Source organism: Chelonia mydas, chromosome 3 (assembly GCF_015237465.2).
Source record: "Chelonia mydas isolate rCheMyd1 chromosome 3, rCheMyd1.pri.v2, whole genome shotgun sequence".
In the NCBI taxonomy this organism is placed as follows: domain Eukaryota; kingdom Metazoa; phylum Chordata; order Testudines; family Cheloniidae; genus Chelonia; species Chelonia mydas.
In genome coordinates, this window is record NC_057851.1 from 27,822,711 (window position 1) to 27,832,126 (window position 9,416).

Below are 9,416 nucleotides of genomic sequence, written 5' to 3' on the forward strand. Positions count from 1 at the left end.
AAGAAAGAACTTGGGTCAGGTCACAGACAATCAATGTTGATCACATATAAAGTTTCAGCACAGTAAAAGGATCCGTTTTGCCAACTTCTAGAGATCAAAAATGATAAGTTGGACCCCCTCACGATATCAAAAATGAGTCAGATCCCCAAAAAATCATGACATTTTAAAATAATCAAAACATTGTTTTTAATCAGTCTCTTTACTTTTTAACTCCCCTCTACTCCTCTGCCAATGTCTGTGTGACAATTTCAGGTTGAAAAGTCAACCTTTAATGCACACAATGCATGCCTCTCTCTGGCATTTACCTCTCCTCATTCCCTAAGACGGGAACTGCCATTCATTTCCTATTACTGTTTGACTCCCCTTCCTTCCCACCACCTTTCTTCCCTTAAGATTCTCCCCTTGCCTGGACCTATCAGCAGCACCTCCCTGATTACACCCACTCCCCACCTTCTGGTGCCCCTCAGGGCTTCTCCCTTTCCCTGGACCCAGCAGCACCACCTTCCCAACTTCCACTCTGACTTCACTTTGTCTTCTGCCTGGATCCCCAGTGGAGAAGTCCCAAGGCAGCTGGAGGAGGAAAACATTGCTGCTACGTTCGGGGCCCTGGAGACAACAGCAGCTTTACCCCAGATCCTCCCTCTACTGCCTCAGGACCCTCTCTGCTGGACCATATATTGAAGGCAGGGCTCAGAGTCAGAGCAGGTCTATAGCCTTAGCCCTGAGGCTCTCACACAGAGCTCCGCCCACTTTGAAAATTGCAGTATCAGAGGAACTTCTCCTGCAGATGCCAAATCCCATGACGTGCCATCAATTTGAAAGAGTTAGCAACACTACCTTCCCCTGGCTGCTCAGAGGGGGCTTCCCTTACCCATTACTGGCTGAGGGAGCTGCCATTCTATCCCCTCCATCTCCCACCCCAAAAAGCCCCATCACTGTCCTCTGCACCCCCCTCCCCCTACAACACCTCTGCCTCCTGCTCCCCCTCACTTTCCCTATCCATTTTTCACGGTGTCCCTCCTGCTCCTCACTGTCCCATCTAGCTTCCTGAACCATAGAATGGCAGCCACTTTGCCTGTTGACCTGGCTTCAATCTCACTGAAAACAGTGGGAGGTGGCAGCAAACTTTTATTAAGGGCAGCTTCACTTCCACATGCAACTAGACCTGCGGGTCTCAAACTGTGGGTTGGGGTTGCCAGGGCTGGCGTTAGACTTGCTGAGACCCAGGGACAAAGCCAAAACCTGAGCCTCACTGCCTGGAGTCTGATTTTTGGAGTTAAATATATAGAGCCAAATCCAGCACGCCTCACTTAAGCAATATTCCCAGTGACATCAACAGAAGATTTGTCTGAGTAAAGGCTGCATAAGGGCTGCAGGATTTGGTTCATTTATTTTATCAAAAAAAGTAATACTTGGACTTGGTAATATTGCACTAAATAATATAACAAATTTTTACTGCTTGAAAAAGAAACTGTATTAAAAGTATCATTCAAATCTACAGATAATTTACCAGAATCTGCTCCTATTAGAGAGCCCTCTTAGTACTATGACTTGTCCTAAAACTCAGCACATAATTTAATAAGAATAAAATCAAAGGCATAGAAAGTGCATAGTTTCTTGAACAGTGTGACTGTGCAGTATCAAATTTCTCCAGTGATGATGTGGCCTTCAGCAGATCATCACAGCCATACAGGACACAAATTCATTACTTATTATGTGTGAAAAAGTTGCACAATGGTGTTACATTTCTAAATACTAATATTGTTGGGCCCAAACTGAGGTGCTGAAAACCTTGAATGGGAGTTGAGAGAGGCTCAGAACCTCACAGGACTAGGCACATACAATTGGAAAAATATATTTTTTAACTCCTATAAGATATTTTGTAGCTAATGTCTTCTATACTTTTATTGGCTCAGATTCTGCTTTCATGTCCTTGCAGGCAGAACTTTGCACTGACCCGGAGCCCACAATCGCACAAGTGTTCATCTGCAAGGATCCAGTTGCAGGATCAAGGCCATAAAATAGAAGACTGTATTAGCTACAAAATGTCTTATATTTGTACAATTCTGAGTGTAATGGGGCTTTGATCTTGATTGTGGCCTCATGGAACTACTGGAATGCAAATAAGTAAAATAAATAAATGGCATTTAAAGGAAGACCAAGTGATTTAAGACTAACATTTAGGTTTAGATGGCTAATAAATGCTAGTAAGAATCTAAAACAGTAGAACACATCAGCATAACAGCTTTTAATATAGTTCTTTTAAAATGTTAATACAGCCATTTTAAATGTAAACATTCTCCTGTAGTACATGCAACCTAAGCATTGCAGCATTGTACTACTGCATTAGAACCAATAGTGAAAACAACATTATACAAAACGGGTTAATTTCATTGTCCAAACTAAGAGAAGCATGGAATCTAATCCAACAGTAAACATAGAAAACGTAAGATCTGTTTTGATAATCTAAAAGCACATGAGTTATACAAGTGAGGGGGGTTTGGATACAATATATTTTAATGTTGACATATTTCCTTTAAAGAACATTGGATGAAATTACTGCTTTAAAATACATTTATTCTAACAGATCATACTTTTTAAATGGAATGACTGCCCCCTGGTGGAGAGAGTCAAGGACTCAAAGTATATAAGCAAACCACTCACTTTAGGACAAATGGCTGGTATTGCCAGTGTTTTGGGGTACTTTTAGAAGCTGTAGAATGTATTTGTCCTGATACCTTTTTCTGATGGGATTACAAGTTTGGTTGATAATATTACATCTACTTTTGTACCTTTATCACAGGCTCCTCTGAGTCAAAGGACCATCTCATTAAGTAAACTTAATTTATTGCTGAAAAATTAAGGTAACATTTAACTCAAGATGGCCACCTGGGCTTTAAATTCCCTAACATTCCTTTGCTAGTTCAACCAAAAGATGTGTCAGAGTTAGGCCCCTGACCAGGCCAGATTGCTTGGATTAAGACGGGGAAATCATTCCTCCCCTGTCCCAGCTTTACCTAAACATGATCCTGGAAGAAGCAGCCAGCCCTTGTTACCTTGCCTGCTTGAGCCTGATTGGTTTCTGCTTGCTTCTAGCCCTTCTAGCAGGTGGAAGATCAATTCTTCTTGGCTCTGCCCACAGCTGATCCTGGGTGACCTTTCTAGGTAGCTCTTGGAAGACTAAACTCACTGCTTTTTCCCCAAAAGGATACCACCTTCAGGTAGGGTGTGCCAAGACAGCAGGGCCCCCAGCAGGATGCAGCAAATGCCTACTACACCTCATCACAAATATATTTTGATTTCTGTAAGGCATTTGACTTGGTATCACATGACATTTTGATTAAGAAACTGGAATGATATAAAATCAACATGGCACACACTGAATGGATTAAAAACTTGCTAACTGGTAAATCTCAAAATGTAACTTTTAACAGGGCATCATCACTGAGCAGGGGTGTTTTCTAGCGGGGGCCTCACGGGAGTCAGTACTTGGTCCTATGCAATTTAATGCCTTTATCAATGACCTGGAAGAAAACATAAAATCATAGTTGATAAAGTTTGCAGACGACCCAAAGACGGGGAAAGTGGCAAATAATAAAGAGGACAGGTCACTGATACAGGGCAATCTCTTAGTGAACCTAGCACAAGCAAATAAAAAACGTTTAAATACTTCCAAATGTAAAGTCATACATCTAGGAACAATGAATGTAGGCCATACTTACAGGATAGGAGACTCTTTCCTGGTGATTCTGAAAAAGACTTCGGGGTTCCTGGTGGATAATCAGCTGAACATGAGCTCTCAGTGTGATGCTGTGACCCAAAGGGCTAATGCTATGTTTGGATGTATAAACTGGGGAATCTTAAATAGGAGTAAAATGAAAAGGAGTACTTGTGGCACCTTAGAGACTAACCAATTTAGTCTCTAAGGTGCCACAAGTACTCCTTTTCTTTTTGCAAATACAGACTAACACGGCTGCTACTCTGAAACCTTAAATAGGAGTAGGAGGTTATATTATCTCTGTATTTGGTTCTTGTGCAACCGCTACTGGTGCAATCCTCTGTCCAATTCTGGTGTCCACAAAACAAGAAGGATGTTGAAAAATTGGAGAGGTCCAGAGAATAGTCATGAGCACGATTAAAGAATTGGAAAACATGCCTTATAGTGATGGACTCAAGGAGTTCAATCTCTTTAGCTTAACAAAGAGAAGGTTAAGGGGTGACATGTAAGTATCTACATGGGGAACAGAAATTTGATAAGACAGCTCATCAGTCTATGAGACAAAGATATGACAGGATTCAATAGCTGGAAGCTGAAGCTAGACAAATTCAGAGTAGAAATAAGGCACACATTTTAAACTGTGAAGGTAATTAACCATAATTAGCCATCGGAACAACTTTCCAAGGGTTGTTGTCGGTTCTCCATCATTGGAAATTTTAAAATCAAGATTGGATATTTTTCTAAAAGACGTGCTCTAGTTCAGACAACAAAGTTGTTCTCTTTTGCCACAAAGGGCTGGACAAGAGGCAATGAGTTCAAACTACAGCATAGCAGATTTAGATTAAATCTCAGGAAAAACTGTACGAAGAGTAGGACAATGGAACAGACTGCCTCAGGAGGTTGTGGAAACTTCTTCACTGGAGATTTTCAAAACGAGGCTGGATAGCCATCTTTCTTGGATGGTTTAGACACAACAAATCCTGAATCTTGGCAGGGGGTAGACTAAATGACCGTTGGTGTCCCTTCTAACTCTGAGTCTCTAACTCAGGGTAGTCCTATGGCCTGTGTCATTCAGGAGATTAGACTAGATGATAACCTATGAAATTATGAATGTCTGCCTGCCAGTCAATCTAATGGTGTCCCCTCAGTATCTCAGCTCTATTTTTCAAACGAACAAACAAACAAACATGCAAAGCCCTTCTATTGGGCATTCACCTATAATGCCCCAACATTTAGTGTGCCCCCAGCCATCTACCCCAGTTGGAGAGTGTCAGTCCCATTCTGGCAGGAGTGTGCAAGCATGTTTATGGAGGTATTTAAAGGAGGAGAGGATAGAGGTTTTGGTGTTAAAGGAAAAAAGTATCTTTTGGTGTTCCCTAGCTAAGTTGTGGCAGACAGGGAGCTAACTGAAGAATGCTAGGGAATAAGGGTATCACCACCGAGCTCGATCAGCCTAAAGCAGCTCATGCACTGTGTGATGCTGTATAGAAGGCATGATAACCAGCTATACACTAATGTATAATCACTAATGTATCACTACCATTACAATCGCTAATGTATCATCATGATGGCACAATTGCACTAAGTAACAGAAAAGTTATAATTAAGGTTAAGATTTTGTCATGGTTATTTTTAGTAAAAGTCACAGACAGGTCCGGGCAATAAACAAAAATTCACGGGAGCCTGTGACCGGTCTGTGACTTTCACTAAAAATAACTTAGGGGTCAGGGCTAGACGTGGGGGAGGAATGACAGCTGGGATCCCATGAGGTGGACTTACAGGTCGAGCCCCCTCACCTCACAGCTCCCACTCTGGAACTGGCCACAGCTGCAGGGCAAGGGGCACACAGTCCTGACTCCAACCCTAGCCACAGGTGCACAGCCCTGGCCGCAGCCGGGGGGCGGCGGGCACAGCCCTTGGAAGCTGCGGAGCAGGGGCACAGGGCCCCGCTGCAGCCCCCGCCACAAGCCGCAGGGCAGGGGCACACAGTCCTGGCTTCAGCCCCCGCCACAAGCTGCAGGGCAAGGACACATGGTCTGGTTCCAGCCCCAGCTGTGGGACAGGGGAGCACAGCTCCAGCCCCAACTGTAGGGCAGGGGTGCACAGTCCCGCCTCCAGCCCTGGCTTCAGCCGCTGACAGCTGAAGCCAAAGAAGTTACGGAGGTCTGGTAAAGTCACAGAATCCATGACTGCCATGACCTCTGTGACTAACTCACAGCCTTAGTTATAATTTGCTAAGTATGATGATCCTATTTACATGCATCATCATCTTTGTATCTGAAGTTATGAAAATTAGCTATGTATTTGTATCTCAAACAGGTGTTTTGTGTTCCTGGGTGATACCCACCAAACAGATTTACATCAGGATTAGACAGCCATGAGTTGATGGGCCATCGAAGATACTAAACACATCCAATGAGCTTTTCCTGGTGCACAGCCAGGAGATGTTTCACAAAGCACTCAGGCCCAGTGACTCATCATGGCATGTAAGGACACATGAAGAGGATATGGGACCTAAGACTCCTTCCATGCACCTGGGCTGAAGGTATAAGGGGAGACTGTGACATCACTTCTTTGTCTTCATCATCTGCGTCACATCTGTGGACTGCATTTCTAATAAGGAAGCTTTAAACAAAGGGACTGAATGACCCCACAACCAGTCTGAGCAATCCAGAGAGACACTTTTACAAGCTAGCAGATTTACATCACTGTTATGATCCTTACCTGCAATCTCTGAAAATCAACTGTAATGTATACGGTCTTTTAACCATTCAATAACTTTTTTCTTTTTATATTATTAAATCTTTAGTTACTAAAGGATTGGCTCCAAGTGTGATTTTTTTTGGGTAAGATCTGAATTATATAGTGACCTGGTGAAATGGCTGGTCCTTTGGGTTTGGAAGAACTTTACATATGATTGATCTAGTTTTCAGTAATCTCCTAATTATAAAGTCCAGTTGTCTGTGTGGTGAGCTAGGGGCTGGAATGCCTAAAGAGACTGCATTTATGACTTCTTGTTAACTAGTGTGGTAATACAGATGTTCACTTGTGTTACTGGCTTGGTAAAATCAAACGATAGAATAACCACCAGTCTGGGGTGTATTTGCCCTGTTTCTCAGCAGTCTGTCCTGAATTTGGTATTCTCAACTGTGACCCACTTAGGCATGGTGACACACTGCACCACACAGTAATGAATATAGGTAGCAAATGTCACTAATACTTCAAACTGTCCTTGATGGGCTGGTGCACCAGGACTTGAGAGCCTCCTGCAGCTGCACAATTGTCTGAAGCAGCCATGTGGAGCACAGACAAGCATCTACAATGTCAGCATCTTCAAATGACCAACACTTAAATTTGCACATCTGCTGTAACATGAAAATCAGGCCTTGAAAGAGCTGCCACACAGTGAACTTTTGTATGATACTGCTGTAAATTGATTAGGACATAAAAACAGCCTAGCTCAATTCCATGTACCTTGAGGGGGGCCACCAGCTTTATCTAAACTCTGAAGAGTATAACACTAAACAATAGGTTGCTATGCAGAAAATGCCACCATCTACCAGGAGATCTAGTACAGCAAGTAGTGGTGCCAGAGGTTCCTGTGAGGGAACGTCGAACTTTCCTGCAGAGATACGGAACACAACTAAGAATGAATAAAATATCAGTCTAACAGTGTTATTCAACCTGAATGGCAAGGCATATCAAATATGAGGAATGGCCTTCATGCCCAACAACAGCACTTGATCCTTCATGCTATATTCTGTTATAGCCCATTGCAGTTCAAAAAACAAACCACAAGGCAGGATGAAACTGACTTATGTACAATACCAGCACAAAGAAAGACACATGAATTTTATCCACAATGCATACAGGACCCAATACAGGGAAGAAACTTCAGAGATGTTTTATGCAGAGAAACCCAACCACAAATTACCTATCAGTGGCCTTATCTTAAAGCTTGCAGGGACAATCAACAGAAATAGCCAGTATGAACAGAATGATTTTAACTGATGAATAAGCATTTTAGCTATACATCATTTAAAAGTTAGTAGGCATATTTTGACTTTATATTTCGATTGCAGGAAGTGACTCTGAACTTTTCCTTTTGAGGGCCCTGCTAAAGCAAAGAGATGTGCAAACAGGCTAGTGCCGATGGTGGTAGTCAGATGAACGGGATGGGAGAAAGGAGCTATGAGAGAGGGGAAATGATTGGCAGGAAAGGCAGGAGCTGTTGTAATAGGTGGGAAAGGTACAGGGTTTGTTCAGGCAGGCTGCACAAGCTGCTGTTGTTGGAGGGCCTCCCACTCACATCTCAGGAACAGGGAGAGAGGCTTTTCAGTAATGACAAATGCAAAGTACTCCACTTAGGAAGGAATGCTCAGCTGCACAAATACAAAATGGGAAATGACTGCCTAAGAAGGACTATTGCAGAAAAGGATAGTAGATGACAAACTAAATATGGGTCAACACTGTTGCAAAAAAAAAAGCAAATATCATTCTGGGATGTCTTAGAGTGAATGTTGTAAACAAGACATAAGAAGTAATTCTTCCACTCTACTCAGCCTCAGCTGGAGTATTGTGTTCAGTTCAGGACACCACACTTCAGGAAAAATGTGGACAATTGGAGAAAGTCCAGAAGAGAGCAACAAAAATTATTAAAGTTCTAGAAAACCTGACCTACAAGGAAAGATTGGAAAAAATTGGTTTGTTTGGTCTGGGGAAGAGAAGACTGTGGGAAGGGACATAATCTTCAAATGCATAAAAGGTTGTCATAAATAGTAGGGTGATAAATTGAGCTCCTTGTCCACTGAGGACAGATCAAGAAGTAATGGGCTTAAATTACAGCAGGGAGATTTACAGTAGACATTAGGAAAAACTTTCTAACTGTAAAGGTAGTTAAGCACTGGAAAAAATTACCTGGGGAGGTTGTAGAATCTCCCTCATTTGTGGTTTTTAAGAACAGGTTAGACAAATATCTGTCCAGGATGGTCTAGATCGGGGTGCCCAAGTTACAGCTTGCAAGCCTTGAACAGCCCATGAGAGCATTTCATAAGGCTCATATACTTCAACACAATATACTAACAGCTGATTCATTCGCATTTTGTCATCACTTTTACATCATTTTACTTTACACAAGTGTGTAAACAGACAATACTGTACATAGAAAAAACCTATTTAAATACATATGAAACAAGCTGAAGTTAAAATATACATCAATACATGTGACTTTAAATCCTATTAAAATATCTAGAATCTGTTTGGCTCACATAAGGTTGTGCTTACGTTTATGTGACCCTCCTACGTAATAAGGTTGGGCACCACTGGCCTAGAGAACACTTAGTCCTGCCTCCGTGCAGGGGACTGGACTAGCGACCTACCGAGATCCCTTCCGGGCCTACGTTTGTACGATTCCATGATTCTGAGCCTGCTGAGCTCCTTACCACCCATACTGGAAACCACCTGCTGACTCTTGACAGGGACAGGAAGTCTCCTGGGCCCCAGCAGTCAGTGCTGCGACCACCTATCCCCCCACAGATCTCTTTCTGCTGAATCATGGGGGGAGGGGAATATCTGGGGGAAGGTGATGGTGCCCCCACAAAAAAGGGCTTTATTTGGTCTCGCACACAGAGGGGCAATGGCGGCACCTGGGAAGGGGCTTTCTCCAGGCCCAGAGGTTTAGTGAGATGGGAGGGGGGGG

At 42.9% G+C, this 9,416-nt stretch overlaps 1 long non-coding RNA gene across 1 annotated transcript; it reads left to right on the forward strand.

Moving 5' to 3' along the window:
• The first annotated feature begins 3,107 nt into the window (after positions 1-3,107).
• LOC122464924 lies at positions 3,108-6,536 on the forward strand. The gene is made up of 2 exons (XR_006289364.1): positions 3,108-3,221; positions 6,038-6,536. It is a non-coding gene; the product is annotated as an uncharacterized LOC122464924 (long non-coding RNA).
• Positions 6,537-9,416: the final 2,880 nt, after the last annotated feature.